The sequence below is a fragment of the Felis catus genome, chromosome F2 (assembly GCF_018350175.1).
Source record: "Felis catus isolate Fca126 chromosome F2, F.catus_Fca126_mat1.0, whole genome shotgun sequence".
NCBI lineage: Eukaryota > Metazoa > Chordata > Mammalia > Carnivora > Felidae > Felis > Felis catus.
In genome coordinates, this window is record NC_058385.1 from 68,508,665 (window position 1) to 68,524,887 (window position 16,223).

Here is a 16,223-nt window from a genome sequence, read left to right on the forward strand (position 1 = left end):
GGGGAAGGGCATATGATTGCTAGAGCCATTTGGATCTTGGAAAACAATTGTGGTAAGGCTCTTAAAAAGTCTTCTTGATTTTATTTTTAGGGCATCCCGATTCTTTTGTAAACGGCCTGGCTTACAGGCTTCTATTTCAGGATTCTGTCATGGTATCGTCTATTTTCTAGCAGTTTATAGTTTGGGGAGTTGGTTGTCTTTAGGAGATTTTACATTTAGGTTTTCATGGGGCAAGATACTCAACAGAACTTAGTGGCTTCTCTTTTAAATCCTAGTTATGCCTTTTTAGAGGCAGGCAAACACCAATAAAGAATGAGGCGGGGTATCTAAGGAGCTGAATTCTTGGGGGTGGATTGGTGTTATTACAAGGATATGCTGTTCCTTGGTGTGTGCACAATAAGGCTGAGAGAAAGGATGCTAATCCCTTCCCGAGGGTGGTTTTTGTTCAGTTGAGAGGAGAACTGGAATTACAGAAGGGAAGAGCAAAGTGTTCGAAGAGTATATTCTTTGTTCCCAGACATCAAAATGACATACAGGCTTCTAGATTTGATTCCAGATTTACATTTGTACCTTCCCATCCTTGGGCCCTGCAGAAAGACTTACGATTCCAAAAGAGAGCAATTTCCTTTGATTCATTTAGGGTTATGGTTAAATTTATTGGGGAAGTTTATGTTTTACTTGCCAGAGAGAAGTTTGATTGCCTTGGTCTGGATAATTCCCAAGGGAACACAAAATCTCAGAAGCCAAAATCAAAACCAGTAGCCTATAAAATTCATGGAAAATGTTTTTTTAAAAATATCCACCTTCAACCCTTTTAACACATTAATTACTTTTCCCCAAGGCTCGTTTACATATAGACCAATGTAAGAGTGTGGGTCCAAGTAGGCATACATTTCACAGTCATCTTTGCTGTATATTCTCCCACAAATATTTTTTATGATGAATTGTTTCTTCATAATTTTAATTTTTAGATGAATTATTTAGAGTGAGATTTCTGAACCAAGGAACACGGATATTTTTAACAGTCTTGATACACCTTGTCAAACTGCTTAGAGAAGAAATTTCTAACTGTCTAGACTTCTCAAGAGTGGAATAGAGCTGTTACTCTCCCATTCCTAGTAATTGCCATTACTAGGAGTGTCCACAAAGAGGCCTGTTAGTCAGTTTTACTGTTACCACAGTAGTGTAACCACTGTGGGTTAGTTGCTTGCCTGGATTATTCCAACAGCTGCCTAGCTGGTGCCCCATTGCTTTCACTCTTGCCCTTCCAAAAATCTTTTCCTGATGTATTTATTAAAGCACTGTGGTATAATAAACACATATTTGGTCTTTGTCTCCTGTTCCTGGCACACACAGCTCCTAAAACCCTTGAAATCTCTGAGTGACAAGAGTGTCTTTTGTATGTTAATGAGGTGACTGGTTGTTGGGGGTCCCTAGACAGCTTCAAGATTGAACTGGGCACCAGAAAGACCAACACTTGATTACAGGGTTGAGACTTTCACCCCCATCCCCAACCTCTGCGGATTAATCAGTGGCCAATGATTTAATAATTTATGCTTGTGTAATGAAACCTCCCTAAAAACCCTTAAATATAGGGGTTCAGGAACCTTGGGACTGGTAAACGCATCAAGGTGTTGGGAGGATTGCATGCTCAGAGAGATCATGGAGCCTCGCTGCCCCTTTCCCCATACCTTGATCTGTGCATCAGTTCTACCTGGCTGTTCCTGAGTTGTCCTTCGTAATAAATTGGTAATAGTAAGTAACAAATAATTAGGAAAATGTTTCCTGAGTCCTGTGAGTGGGAACCTCTGGCTTTATAGGCAAGTTGGACAGAAATGTGGGTAACCTGGGACGCAGTACTTGTAAGTGGTGTCTGATGTGAGGGCAGTCTTATGGGACCAAGCCCTTAATACCGTGGAGTCTGACCTCTTAGACTGGAGTGGCAGTCTGAAGTGCCTCGTCTTAGTCTTACTCCTGGTAGTTAGCATTGTTAGAATTGAATTGAATTGTAAAACACCCAACTGGTGTCAGAATTGGTTGATGTCAGGAGGAAAAAAAAAACCCTCACACACAAATCTAATAACACTCACCTACTTGAACCTTTCCTACTGCATTTAGAATGAAATTGAAAGTCCTTTAGTGTGTCTGTAAGCCATTCAGGATCTGACCTAGCCTGCCTCTCCTAAACTCACTTCCCAACATTCTCCTCTTTTTTTTTTTTTTTTCAACGTTTATTTATTTTTGGGACAGAGAGAGACAGAGCATAAACGGGGAGGGGCAGAGAGAGAGGGAGACACAGAATCGGAAACAGGCTCCAGGCTCTGAGCCATCAGCCCAGAGCCCGACGCGGGGCTCGAACTCATGGACTGCGAGATCGTGACCTGGCTGAAGTCGGACGCTTAACCGACTGCGCCACCCAGGCGCCCCAACATTCTCCTCTTACTCAGTGCTTCCTGGATGCACTTGTCTTCTGTTATTTAAAACTTACTAGGTTCATTACCATCTTATTGCCTGGTTTCTAGCCTAGCCATCTTCCTTCAGATCTTCATATGGCTTGTTTTTTATTTTTTTAATTTTTTTTATTTTTCAGGCTTCAGCTTGGGTGGCACTTCCTTAAAGATGCTTTTTCTGACCATCCTGGCCAGAGTAACATCTTGTCTCTCCCTAGATTCTACTCATTCTTTATATTTTAATACTGCTTTATTATTTTTTTTTTTGTATATCAATCCTGTCTGTCTAATATTTCTTCTTCTTTCTTCAGCACTAGAATGCATGCTTTGTTAGTTTAAGGACTGTATCTATCTTGTTCATGACTGTATTATGGCTGAAACCAAATAAATGTCATTTGAATGCATGAATGAATGGACTCCCTCATGGAGGCTGGAAGTTGGAGTCCCATTTTTATTGTAAGCTTAGGTTCGATGATTCTACAATGCTCTATAATTTCATGGTCCTATATCTCATTTGGATGTGGATGCTCTGAAATTCTGAGTGAAATATCTAGAATCGAGAGGAAAATTATAGGCATTGGGCTTAAACTAAAATACCATCTCTTATTTCTTTGGATTCTTTCTTTAAGCAAATATTTTTTCAGCTTTTATGGTGGGCATGGCACTGGGTTAGACACTAAGAAAGACACACCAAAAGTGTTACAAATGGCTTTTGCTTTTTAGGAACACGTAACTCAATTGTGAGGACAACAGAGTATATGGATATGTACGTTTCTTCCCTCACACATGTACACACACATATATACAATGATGAACTACAATACTAACAAAATAAAAATAACCAAGAATTTTTGAATATTAAGTATATCATGTACTTTCCTAAATGTTTTATGTTAAAGTCACTTCTTTGATATTTATGATAACCATATGCAATTGGGATTATATTCCTCATCTTTTAAGAGGAAGAAATTCAGATTCACATAGTAACTTGCCCGAGACTATACGGTCAGCAAGTCCTGTGTTTAAAATCATCATGCTATTAAGTAATATTTTGGATATAGAACAAGCTGTTGGATATACTTTGAAGGATTTTCATATTTTTAAAAGATAAAACAGACAAAAAAAGGTAATTAAACTGGGAACACAGTGTGAACAAAATTTGCCCTTTGGAAATGTGAAATAAAATTCTCAGGTTAAAGCCCCTGGAATAGAAACTTCTAGAAGCTACCAGCTCTATGACTAAGGACCCCCTCCCAGCTGGAGTGACTACATCCCTAAATTGTAGAATTGGGCCTGCTCCAATGAGGGAAGCGTATCAGTGGTTTCTTACCTACCTTTCTGCTGCAAATTGAGCTGGTATTTGTTCATTGGCAGACTAACCAATGTTCACTGGCAAAAAAACTTCAGCGTTCACTGGTAGACTAACACAGTGTTAAATGGCAAAGCTGCACAGGAAATAATTAGGGTCCCAGAGCAACCAGTGGTCTATAGGAGACAAAGGATTCCATGGGTTCACATTCAGATTATCGTTATCTCGAACTCCTCATGTGTGATACCAGTGATTCCTATGCAGCCTCTGAACAGTTAGGCAAGATGATCCTGTTTGGCATAAGGAGGAATTTCACCCATAACATGAATGTCTGTTCCGGTGTCAAAGCTTGCCAACAATATATACAACTATAAGGCAGGAGTTTCAGGGTATGTAAGTCCACTGTGGCTTCCTGCCATGTGGAAGGACCTCATCATGGACAGGCAGAATATCATTGTCACCATATCTCCTGTCAGAAATCTAGCAACCACGCTCATTAATTGTCTCCGTCCTGATGTACTTTGGTATCCCTTCTGGGGAAAAATAAAATCCGTTGAGCTTATTATAGCAAAAGGCAACCAGTTCAAGATTTACGTGTCAAAGTGCTCATTCTCAGCATATTTCAAACTCTGACAAGAAGTATACTCTTCTGTTCAGTTCTCCATGGGAACACAGCCTCTGTACCGAGCCAGGCCTGAGCACCATAATGTTTGTTCTTACTGGTCAGGGCGATTATGTAGTCCATAAAGTTTTCTGTGGTCACTCTGGCTTCTCCATGTTATTCTGTGACATCCAATGGGTCATGACTACAGAGGGAGGTGGGGGTTGGGATCTTCATAGCAACACATAGACCCCCTTCAGATGATTAGGAATTGAGAAGATTTCGGAGACGCTGTCAAGGTGTGATAGTAAACATGTTTCGAGATACTTTTAAAGGCGTGAAAAGCAAAGGGTCCAGGGGAAGCAAAATCAGTTCGTGTGTGCTCTGCAAGGAATGACATAAGTTTTAGTGTTTGAAATTGTCCGACTGAATGAAATTGGTTAGAATTAATTGGAATATTTTGATGAGATTTCTTGGTGTTTAATTTGATCCGTGTGGTTTAGAACTGATGGAGTTTGGAATGAAATCGAATCTCAAAGGGATGTGTTAATAGGTGCAGAACTGCACGAGGCTGATGGAAATGGATTGCCAAAAATCACTTCAGAAACACACTGGCAGCTTTCCTGTAGTGTACTTTGATAGCATCATAAAAAACACACATTGCCCAACAAATAATAAAAGGGGAAAATGCCGGAGTTCAATGTTAATAGCCATCAACTTGCGGATTCATGGTGCAGTTTTCCTCAGTGTCGGGAATCTTGTTTTCTTGAGAAGAATGTAAAGGGAGGTGATGAAGGTGCATTTGTGAGCCAGAGACATGGATCCTGTGAAGAGGCTAAATTAGTCTTTTTATATTACCCATGATCCTGCAGAAGGAAAATATAAGCACATCAATAGTCATAGAGTCATTAATCAAATCTTTTGTTGAACGTGGCTAAAAAATCCACTGATATCCTCCACAAACACTTATTGAATCTTTCTAGAGGCAGATACTGTGCTAATGACTGGTCACATAATGGTGAACAAAACCTGGTAGGTCCCTGAGCCCCACCCCAGTGACTGGAGTCAAACACCAATCATATAGGTACATAAGTGAATTGAAAATCAGGAGAGGGACATTTGAATGAGAGACTTGACAGGTATGGTATTTAACCTTGTCAGTAGGTCAGGGAAGACTTTCTTGAAAAGGAGATGCTTCGAGATCTGAAAGGTAAGCAGGTGATACCAGATGGACAAGGAGAGAAGAACATTTCCATGTGCAAAGGCCATATGTCTGGACAGAAAGAGCATGGAGAGAATGAGGAACAAAATGAAGTCCACCTGGCTAGAGAGAGAGAGAGAGAGAGAGAGAGAGAGAGAGAGAGAGAGAAAGTGTGGTCATGTATAAGATGAAGTGGGCACTGTGTGGTGGGCCAGGCATGGAAAATGAAGAAGTTAGAGAGTAAGCAGGGGTCAGACCATCAAGGACCTTAAGGACTCATTAAAGATTTGGTCCTTATCATGAGAATAATGGGAAGGCATTGAAGTGGGGTAAGTGGTCAGGTGTCTTGATATCTGTCTCTCAGTCTCTCTCTGTCTCTCTCTGTCTCTCTCTCTCCCTGTGTGTGTGTGTGTGTGTGTGTGTGTGTGTGTGTGTTTAAAGACCGCTTCTTGTGCCTGATCTTCCTAGGATTTATCTGGGCTAACCTCTATAGTTACTTGGAAGTCGGTGTGACTCAAGAGAACTCTTTGGTGCCCATCCTGTCTTATATATCTGTAACTTTAGAAGCAGAACCATTGTTGGAGTTGAAAGCTTGGTTTAAAGGAAACTTCTGGTACACATATGCACTGTGCTGTCAGAGAAGCTACATTTCACTGTCATGAGCTACTGGGCATTGTCAGCAAATATTACAAGAGGTCATCAGGCTGCTCCACATTTGGTGAGCTTATCACCTTGAATCTCCCCCTTTCTCACTGGTGACATGCTTAGTGGGAAGAAATGATATCCTGCATGTCCAACAGGGGCTTATACAGCCTCTTATCTCTCACAACATCACTCTGAAACTTGAGCACGTTGCTTTCTATGACTGTATACTCTACCAGTTAGCAGGGCATCACTTGAATCTCTTTGAGATCTGAATAAAATTCCCTATAAGCCACCAGTGCTAATTGTTCCATTACCTTGGGCTGTATAACAATGACTGGGCATCCATACATACAGTTGCAGATCCTGTAATGAGGACCAGCCTCTGGGCATGTGCACCTATAAGATCTAGGTGGGCTAGAGTAGAACAGGCCAGAAGAGGAATGTCCAAATTTTATAAAGCCCTTTTCATCGTCAGTTAATTTTACTCTAACAGTAGCTCAGCAAGACTGGCAAGGTGACCATTATTTCTTTTCTTTTGTAGATGAAAACCATATGCTATAGGTTTTTGGTGAGATGGTTATTGCATTCAAGACTATTGTGATTAAAGGTCACAGAATTCCACTCAGCGTTGCTAAAGCAAAAAAAAAAAAGAGTATTTATTACAAAGTCGCAGAAGCAATATCATTCATTCATGCATCCATCCATGCAATAATTCTTTGCTATTTGTCTATGTTACAGAATCTGTGTTAGGTTCTGGGGATATAATGATGAACCAAACCACACACAGACTCTGTCTTCATACAACATACTGTCTGGTAAAGGAGATAGATGTTATTCAAGTGATCACACGAACAGAAGTAAAATTGATACTTTGTAGTATGTGGCAAGTACCATGAAGACTGGCTTGCTGCTCTGAACGCTCAGGATTGTGGATGTACCCAGCATAAGTGGAGATGTGAGAGATGAGAGGAGACTGCTTACTTGAAGAGGGGAACAAAGGGAGTTCCAGGTTCAGGGAACAGCATATGTAAAGGTCCTGTGCTTTAAGGGAGTTTGGAAAGAACTATGGACCAAAGAAGGTGAATGTGGCTGGAATAGTGAGAACAAGAAGGAGCCTGAGAGGAAGTGACATCGGGGAGATGCATAGGCCCCAGACTCGGTGACTAGCAGATAGTGTTAGGAGTGATTGTATTTATCCTAGTAAGAATAGGCAGTCATGGAGGGTTTTCGAAGAGGGACGTGTTGACACGATCAGCTTTATATTTTATAAAATTCACTCTGCTTTGGTATATTGGAGGGGAACAGGTGAGGATTAGATCTTTCGGAATTTTGGGAGCGGGTGTAAAAGTCTAAGGGCTGCTTGTTGCCTCCATCCGGTTGTGGTCTACAGTCACTCTGCAGGTCAGGAGGACTGGAAACCTGGATGAAAAGCTTGGCAACTGATGACGACTTGAACCTGGGTCCTTTTCTCACTACCTCTCATGACATTGGGTGACATGCAAAAGAAGCTGGTACCCTTCCCTAGGCAGCTGTGCAAACCCTTGGCTCAGGACCTGGAGATGATGAAGGGAAGGCTCTGGAAGAAGTGGGAGGACCTGCAGGTCTGGCCGCTACTCCTCATCAACCAGGTGAGTCAACGGATGGGCAGCAAGAGGCATAAACTGTACTAGCACCTGATTCCGTGTACCAACCGTTAGGGTGTAATGGATGCTGAGTTTTTTTCTGCCTTCCAGATTTTGCTTTTTCTCCCTCGTGGTCTAATCTAACCCAGAACAAAGCAGAGAAGGAATGTGGAGAAACTCATTAGGTAGATTGGCACAGCACAAAACCACCATACATTAGTGTCATCATTGAAGACAGAGGTAGTGGCAGCTTGGATTATATCTTCGGAGTGAATTGATACTTTTAAAGAGTTCAGACTAGTAATTTTGTAGACCGTCCATCAATTCGGGGATGTCCGTTGTTTCTTCATGATTGGATTCAGGTTATGTGTATCTGGCTGGAATAGCAGAGAAGTGACATTGTCCTCAGTGCGTCTATCAGGAGCGACATAACACCCATTTTTTTCTCAGTGCTGGTGATGTCTGATTGCAGGGCTATGGCGGAATCTGCCAGGTTTCTACACGGTAAAGATCCAATATTTCCCGTGTATTTAATAAATAATTTGTGGTAGATACTTTGAAACTGTGTAAACACACTGTTCCTCATCAAACACTCTCCCACTAGTTTTAACATCCATTGAGACTTATTTTTTAATATTATTTTATTTATATATTTATTTTATTTTATTTTTGGTAGACGGTTTTCTTTTAAAGCAGTTTCAGGTTTACAGCAAAATTGAATGGCAAGTACAGAGATTTCCTATATCTTCCTTGCCCCCACCCATGTCAGACATCCCCCACCAGAGTGGTGCATTAGTTATAACTGATAAACCTACATCAGTACATCATAAACACCTAAAGTCCATAGTTTAGAGATCACTCTTAGTATCGTACATTCTATGGGCTTTGACAGATGTATAATGACATGTATCCACTATTATAGAATCATACAGAATAGTTTCACTGTCCGAAAAATCCCCTGTACTCCACCTGTTTCTCTCTCCTTCCCTCCCCTAAGCCCTGGCAACTGCTCATCTTTTTACTGTCTCCATAGTTTCGCCTATTCCAGAATGTCATATAGTTGGATTCGTACAGTATATAGCCTTTTCAGATTGGCTTCTTTCACTTAGTAATATGCTTTTTAGGTTCCTCCATGTCTTTTTATGACTTGGTAGCTTCTTTCTTTTTAGCATTGAATAATATTCCACTGTCCGGATGTATTACATTTTATTTTTCCATTGATGATTTATTTTTAATTTTTATTTTCATTTTGAAACAACATCAGAATAATAGGGCACTGCAACAATACTACCTAGAAGTCTCTCAAACTATTCCCTAAAATTCAACACATGTTATCATCTTACATAGCCCAGTACAATGACCCAAAGCAGGGAATTATCAGGTACAGTACTCTAGGTAATACTAATATACAGACCTTATGCAACTCTCACCAGCATTCCCACTAATTACCTTTTCTAGTCCACCGTTGGATTTATGATCACACAATGAATTTAGTTGTCATGTCTTCTTAGTCTCTCCAATCTGTGACACTTTCTGAGTTTGTCTTTTTCTTTTGTGGCCCGACACTTTTGAAGAGTACTGTTAAGGTCTTTTTGTAGATGTCCCTCAGTGATGTGTCTGCTATTTCCCTATGATTAAATTCAGCTTATGCATTTTTTGGCAAGAATAGTACACAAATGATAATATGCCTTTCTCATTTCATTGAATCAAGAGGCAAATGATGTCAATTTGTTTCCAAAATGTTAGTTTTGATCACTTTGTTAAGGTGGTTGACTGTCAGGTTTCTCCACTATTTGGGAATATTTTCTCTTTATTATTATTAAGTATCTTGCTGGGAAATAATTTAAGACTATATTGCTCTCCTGTTTCTTGTCATGCTTTCACCCACTTATTTTTAGTATCCATAGATGATCCTTGTTGAAAATAATCGTTATTGTGGTATTTGCTACATGGTGTTTTCTATTTCCTTTATTTCTTCTACATTTCTTAGTTGGAATGTTAGTGTAAGGGAAACCTTTTCCATCTTTTATTTACTTATGCCATTATTTATTTATATCACTATGTACTTGTGGGTTCTTACTTTGTTCTAGGGATTATAATCTGTTCTATCTTTGTGTATTTGATCCCCAAATTGTTCAGATTTGGCCACAGGGAGCCCCATCAATTTGGCTTCTGTTTTTTTTCTTTTTCTTTCTTCTTTCTTTCTTTCTTTCTTTCTTTCTTTCTTTCTTTCTTTCTTCTTTTCTTTCTTTATTTCCTTTTTTTTTGAGAGAGTAAAGGGGGTGGGCAGAGAGAGAGAGGGAGAGGGAGAGAGAGAATCCCAAGCAGGCCCCATGCCATCAGTGCAGAGCCCAACGCAGGGCTTGAACCCATGAACTGGGAGATCCTGACCTGAGCCGAAATCAAGAGTTGGAGACTTAACTGACTGAGCCACCCAGGCACCCCAATTTTTGCGTGTTTTTTAATTATCACTGTCATTTTGGGGGCAATTCCTTACTTTTTCAACCCACAAGGTGTTCCAGCCTCATTGTGTACTTTCCCTGCACTGGACCGTGTAATTAACCTTTCTCTAAGGCTTGGAGAATGACATTTGGAAACCAAAAGTCTATCATTAGTATAGAGTATCGTTGCTCCCCATCCTCTCAGTGGACAGATTTCTATCTATGTCTGTATTTATATGTGTGTATGTATTTAAAAACCACGAGGTTATAATGATACATCCAATTCAGTCCAATACCACAGGATACATGCTCCCCCCTTCCTCTATTCATAACTACTTTCTCCAGTGTAAACCTGGCACTCATTATCTATGATATACTAACTTATTCCCTCAATCCCTGAATATACATAAGTAGTTTCAAAATTACCAACCATACCCTAAAATGAAAAATGAAACCCACTAACTAGAGTACAATATTTGTGTATAATTCTTTTAGTATTTATTCTTAGAATACATAGTCAATGCTTATTTATTTATTTATTTATTTATTTATTTATTTATTCATTCTTGAGAAAGAAAGAAAGAGAGCATGAGGAACAGAGAGAGAGGGAGACAGAGAATCCCAAGCAGAATCTGTGCTGTCAGTGCGGGCCCTGATGTGGGACCTGATCTCAAGAATGTGAGCTCATGACCTGAGCCAGAATCAAGAGTAGGCGCTTAACAAACTGAGCCACCCAGGTGCCCCAATACTTATTTTTTAAATCCTATTCAAGTCAACTCACATTTCTATAGAAAACAAACCTCCTAACTAGGGTATGTTTCTGTATATGCATTTTTGTTTTTAGCCTTAAAAATATATAGTCAACACTTATTTTCTTGAAATTGTATTGAATCTAAATTCAAGCCTCTGCCTTTGTTGGCTGGCAGTAAATTCATCACAGTCATTATTGGAGCTTTTCTTCCTTTGACCCAGGGTTGTTACAGAGGTCCTTGGGGTCTTAAGAAAGGGGAAAAAATCTCTGGGGAGGTTGCCTCAGTCTTTGGACTATGCAGTTTACCATTCTAACACCCATTTTTCAAACCATATTGTCCCTTGAAGTACACAGCTCTATTCCCATGGACACCAGACACATTTCTGAGGCTGGGAATCCTACTGTCTATGACACTGCTTCTCCAGATGTACCATGTAGCCATTCGCCTCCAGAGGTGGTCCCATGTGTAGAACTCCCAGAAGTTCTTGTCATTCCGTCTTGAGCATCTCCCTATTTTACCTTATTGTTTTGCCTGAGATTAAAAATAATGGCTGCGTGTTCTTCTGGTTACATGAGGGGTGCAGTTGATTGTTCCACAAATTGATATTTATTTGGTCCCCCTTTTTTAGCCCCAGTCCACAGGACGACCCTTGGTTCTACCACTGGCTGCCAAGTCTAGAACTTCTGTAATGTTCTGCCAGGATATTGCTCCCAGATTTCAGGGCAGCCCTCTCCATACACACTCAGGCTGCAGTTCCTTCAGTTTCTTGTCATCCACCACTATGCCATCTGCTTTCCATCTTCCAGAAGGTTTTTGAAACCTCTTACCTTGCGATGAATCTGTTCCCATTTTCGTGTTCTGTGACGAGTCCGTTCCTACTTTTTTTGTTGCTCTTATGGATTATCTTCTTTTATTCCTTTATGACAATTTTGTTAGGAGCTGTCGAATCAGTGAGTTCCGTCTATCATCTTGAGTCAGAATCGTACCATATATATTCATACAATAACTCAGAGCGTTTTTAGGACATTTTGCTTGGAAGCCTTTTGAGTTGTTTATGAGTTGAACAAGAAAATTGGCTACTTTACATTGTAGTTGGACATTTATAAACCAAAGTGTCACTATTGGTGTAATTACTCACCTTATTTGCTAAGGAATCATTATTGTTTCTTATAATAAAGTCTACCATCAAGGTGGCTAAGGGTTAAAAAATGGCTTATAAAGAATTTCTTCTATGTTTTCCAAAAGATTTAGAGCTTGTTGGAAGAAGTGTGTAGCTTCACAAGGTATATGCATCATAGGCAAAAAAGCTCATTTGGCTGTATATATTTTATTTCCAATTATTTTGCAGTCTCCTCATTACAGATACCTGTCTCTAGCAAAGAAAGTTATTTTCAGTATGAAATCCAAGCCTTATATCTTGACCTGGTATGTAACGATACTCCTCTGATTTATTCTTTCCAAAGAACAGGACTTCTGTGTTCTGTTGGGTGGAAATGGGGAATTTACCCAACTATAAAGAATGAAGGTAGGAGTCTGAGCACTTAGCTACTTTACAAATAGACTTTCAACTAATCTTACTTTTTTGGACTCACTTTCAAAAGTACTTGCTGCAACTCATCCCTAAACCCTCCAAAGATTCTAAGGAAGGAAAAGGTAGCTTCTTGGTTTTATCCTGTTGGTGGTCAAGGATTTAGCCTTTTCAAGTCTGCTGTGAATATTATCACTCATCCTTCTTTCTAGCTTCCAAATGTTGTTGCTATTATCCTGTGTTCTCTTTTTCTTCCATGTCCATAATTTGCTTGGTTTGGTTGTTTTTCATCCATTTACAGTTTTAACTAGGGTTCTTAGAGAGGGCAGAAGTAAAAATATGTGTTTAAGAGATCGTCAAAAGAGACATATCAGAGGTCTACAGAAAGATGTAACTAGAAATAAGGGTTGCTTCCATAACAAAAGGCAAAGCAGGGCTATCTGCTAAGTCAACTTAGTCTATTATATATTAAAAACATATTATTAAAAATATTTTGAGATGATACACACAAAGCAGTTCATTAAGAGATAGTATCATTCTTTATTTGATTGGATTTTTACCAATAAAGTATAGCCTCCGTGGACCTTGTTTTTTATGTGTTGTTGTTTTTGTTTTTGTTTTTGTTTTAAGTCATTATTTGTAGCTGGCCAATAGTGAACCCATATTTTTTTGCTATTATTCTCTGTGCTCCTGCCTAAGCCCCAAATGTTTAGTCTGTTGTCTTTTTTTTTTCCAGGTAAATGTTTCTTCATCACATGCCATTGCTTCCTTTCTAAAAGATCCTTCCAAAGTTAAGAAACAGCTTATAAAATATTAACAGGTGACATGGATGGATCTAGAGGGTATAATGCTAAGTGCAATAAGTCTGTTGGAGAAAGACAAATACCACATGATTTCATTCATATGTTGAATTTAAGAAACAAGACAAACAAATGAAGACAAAAAGAGACAAACAAAAAAATCCCCAGAATTTTAAATACAGAGAGCAAACTGGCCATTACCATTACGAGAGGGGAGGCAGGTGGTGGAATGGGTGAAATAGGTGATGGGGATTAAGAGTATACTTCTTGTGATGAGCACTGAGTAATGTATAGAATTGGCGAATCGCCATATTGTACACCTGAAAGCAGTCTGTTGTCTTTTAGGAAAATAGCACTATTACCCTCATTTCACAGCAGAAACAAAGTCCTCCCATCATACTGATCTCATTTCATATTGATTACTTCATACATCATCACACATTATCTTGATATAAATAAACTTTAAATCTTGGAAAAATTCTCATACTCTGGGATATATTTCAAGTTTTTGCATAAGTGAAATGTACAAGAGGACTAACAAACTACCTGACACACAGAGGTGTTCAAAGTGTAGTAGCTACTAGTATGTGTTAGTGGGGTGTGTGTGTGTGTGTGTGTGTGTGTGTGTGTGCGCATATACACACACATGCATGTTTGGGTATTAGTAAGATTTGGACCTGGATATCATCCTACTTTCTTTTGATTATCCATAATTAGATTTGAGATACTTAACATTTGGTCACTGAATGGTTATGTTTTCTTACTCTTCTGGTGTTTCACAGCTTGTGGCTATATCATTGCAGTGTCTTCCTCTATCTTTGCGTGGTCTTCTCTACATCTGTGTTTTCTTTTGTCTCTAATAAGATCAATTGTCATTGGATTTACAGCCCATCCAGGTAATCCAGGATGATCTGGGTCCAGCTACCTACTAGCTTGTCTTGAGGAGAAGACTGCCAGTGCGTTGGTTGGGTCTTCCCAGAAGCAGGCACTGAGATGGAGTGAGGAATACAGGAGGTTACTGGAACATAATGCCTATGACAGATGAAAGGGAATAGAAACAGGAGTAGGCTGGGAGAGTCTTCAGATTGACATGCAGGTCTTATATCTAAGAAAGGAAGAGGGGATGGAAGCAAGACTGGGCAGGGAAAAGTCTCAGACCATGATGTAGGCCTGACAAAGTCCCAGACAGATCAACGGGTGCTCTGGAGCAAAGACTGCTCATTGATGAATGGGCAGGGATGGCCAGACCTAGTGTTCCTGCTGTATTTAGTCATTGGCTGGGGCTGGCTAGGAAGAACATGGAATTGGCTCAAAAGTGGAAATGAATCCTGAACACACCATAGCTGAAGGCTGTCAGTTAACTACATTCTTTGCACTAAAAGACAAAAATTTCTTGAAAGAGGATTTGAGAAATAAAGGAATAAGTGCAGTGCTTAAGTTAAAAATATACTCAGTAGTGAAGCTTCAGATCATAGGTTGTGAGGAGAAAGGTTAAATGAGACGGTGTGTCTGTGAGGTGTCTTACCAAAGAATGTAATATGGAACCCCCCACCATATATAGCTTAGCGAAATATAAAGACAATTTATTGATATTTTATGGTAACAACAACAAAGAAGGACTAAAGGAAAACGAGTGAAACATTGCATTAGTCAAAAAATGAATATTTTGATTTTAGATTGATCATATTTGGAAACAAAGTAATATACACCAATGATCAGTTTATTCATCATGAAGTCAGCCAGTCTAGTCCATGAAAAGGTGAGTATGGAAGGTGAGCATGAATATTCAGAAAGTTGGCTGCAGAAACTTCAAAAGTGTCAGGGTGTAAAATATTTGAAAATCTGTGGTGAAAAAGCTTCTGTTGATCATGAAGCAGCTGAGAATTACATGTGTAAATTTGCCAAGATCATATCTGATGAACACTTTAATCCTTCACAAATTTGCCAACGCTGAGGAAATAGCTCCCTACTGGTACTCTTTCTAGAAAAACACGAGCAATGGCTAATGAGGAAACCCCAGCAGGTTTTGACACTGGGTCCAGGGTGACTGTTTTCAGATGTTCCAGTTCTACAGGAAAGATTAAGTGGACAGCGACGGGAAAGAGCCAACTCCTAAGATGTTTAACTGATGTGCGCAACTTATCTGTCACTACTGTGCAAACAGGAACGTGTGGGTGAGCACATAAATACCTCCTGACTGATTCAGTACCCCTCTGCACCTATGGCTTGAAATCATTGCAGGGAATTTGGACTAGAAAAAGCTGTAGAGTTTTATGGTTCATGGATGCTACTCCACACGTCCCTTTCCTAAACTTCTTGGAGAAAACAATGTTTTCAGCATTTAATTTTCCTCTCAGTGTTACATCTGCTGGTCAAAACTTTTTGGTCAAGAAGTTTTATACTCCATGGAGGGCAAACATACTGCCCCCACCCGACTTTTGTTTCATTTTTAATTGTATACTTGTTAAATTAACAGATACTTAGGAATACCAAACATGCTAAAAGAGTCAAGTCTTAAGTATGTCATTTCTGCAGTAGCTAATGCTTGGAACAGTGTTGATACAAAATGTAGATATTATCAACCTTGACAATGTAAACCCAAACTAAAAAATGTATGAATGGAAGTGGGTGGGTAGCAAGGAGCTAAAGTGAAGTGAATGGCAAGTTTGTTGGCATATTCATCCTAAAATTTGCTTACAAAATAATGCCAATATTTGGTGAATAAAGAAGAAGGAATAAAAGAGTGTTTAAATTTTATTTTATTATTTTTTTAATATAATTTATTGTCAAATTGGTTTCCATACAACACCCAGTGCTCATCCCAACAAGTGCCCATCACCCACTTTCCCCTCTCAACAATAGCTAAATTATGGG

The 16,223-nt window shown here is 39.4% G+C and overlaps 1 long non-coding RNA gene across 6 annotated transcripts in view; it reads left to right on the forward strand.

Moving 5' to 3' along the window:
- LOC111558569 overlaps positions 1-16,223 on the forward strand; it is a 243,718-nt gene that overhangs the window by 148,868 nt on the left and 78,627 nt on the right. The window lies entirely within an intron of this gene.